The sequence below is a fragment of the Schistocerca cancellata genome, chromosome 12 (genome assembly GCF_023864275.1).
Source record: "Schistocerca cancellata isolate TAMUIC-IGC-003103 chromosome 12, iqSchCanc2.1, whole genome shotgun sequence".
NCBI classification, from domain to species: Eukaryota; Metazoa; Arthropoda; class Insecta; order Orthoptera; family Acrididae; genus Schistocerca; species Schistocerca cancellata.
The window spans coordinates 119,167,530-119,169,013 of NC_064637.1; the positions used below are offsets into that span (position 1 = coordinate 119,167,530).

Below are 1,484 nucleotides of genomic sequence, written 5' to 3' on the forward strand. Positions count from 1 at the left end.
AATAAATAAATAAAAAATAAATAAAAGTATGGGGCACTGATGACCTCAGATGTTAAGTCCATAGTGCTTAGAGACATTTGAACCATTTGAACATGAACTGTGCGTAGACATCTAATGCCACATACATCCATAAAGCTACCAACAAACTGTCGGATCCCCTGATACTCAGAATCAATGAGGCACTTCGTTCCAAAGGCAGATAAACAAGCTATTAAGCAGATTAAAACTGTGTGCCCGACCGAGACTCGAACTCGGGACCTTTGCCTTTCGCGGGCAAATGCTCTACCAACTGAGCTACCGAAGCACGACTCACGCCCGGTACCCACAGCTTTACTTCTGCCAGTATCTCGTCTCCTACCTTCCAAACTTTACAGAAGTTCTCCTGCGAACCTTGCAGAACTAGCACTCCTGAAAGAAAGGATATACCGAAGACATGGCTTAGCCATATCAGCGCACACTCCGCTGCAGAGTGAGAACCTCATTCTGGAAACATCCCCCAGGCTGTGGCTAAGCCATGTCTTCGCTATATCCTTTCTTTCAGGAGTGCTAGTTCTGCAAGGTTCGCAGGAGAACTTCTGTAAAGTTTGGAAGGTAGGAGACGAGATACTGGCAGGAGTAAAGCTGTGGGTACCGGGCCGTGAGTCGTGCTTCGGTAGCTCAGTTGGTAGAGCACTTGCCCGCGAAAGGCAAAGGTCCCGAGTTCGAGCCTCGGTCGGGCACACAGTTTTAATCTGCCAGGAAGTTTCATATCAGCGCACACTCCGCTGCAGAGTGAAAACCTCATTCAAGCTATTAAGTAGGTGGTCATAATTTTTCGGCTCATCAACATAAATGTAAACCTTTGTGTGCTGTCGGTTCATACTGATGCCCAAACGTTACCTGAACGTTACAAATATGACTGTACAGTAAATGAGCCATGGTCGGCTCGCGCTAATGCCGTTTTTCCTTTTGGGAATTTTGTCACCATCGAGTGGCGTCTTGTTTCTCCCTCAGTTACTATCTGAACGAGTTGCTCACTTTCCTCCGTCAGTGGCAGCAGCAGCGTTTATCGATACTAGCACTGCCGCAACTTCTTTGGTGTGGCTGTTATGTTTCCGTGTCATGGTGTGTGTGGAAGTTGGTCGGTTGCGGCGGAGCAGCGAGGAAGTCTCTGCCGCGTGTGATCAGGCCGGCGCCGCTGGCGGCGTTCACGCGCGGTCCGAGTTGTGTGGCACCAGCTGCGAGAACTGCTAAGTTGGTCGCCCACCGCACCTGCATACTGGAGTAGTCGGTGGACCTGTCATGAAAGTTCAACCGCTGTGACATCTCTTCGTTGCTGGTTGTTGCATCCTGGGCTGTCCCTGCAAGCAGCAACGCGATGGGGTGCTGGAGTCGGCAAAATTTTGCAGCTGTCTCCTTGTATGGTGTTTAACCTTTGAAATGATTATAATTTATCAGTGAAGTGCACCCAGCGGTATGTTCTGCCTGGTGGATTGTTAACGTTC

At 49.3% G+C, this 1,484-nt stretch overlaps 1 non-coding gene across 1 annotated transcript; it reads right to left on the bottom strand.

The window, feature by feature from the left end:
- Positions 1–230: 230 nt before the first annotated feature.
- Positions 231–305, bottom strand: Trnas-cga (transfer RNA serine (anticodon CGA)). The gene has a single exon. It is a non-coding gene; the product is annotated as a tRNA-Ser (tRNA).
- Positions 306–1,484: the final 1,179 nt, after the last annotated feature.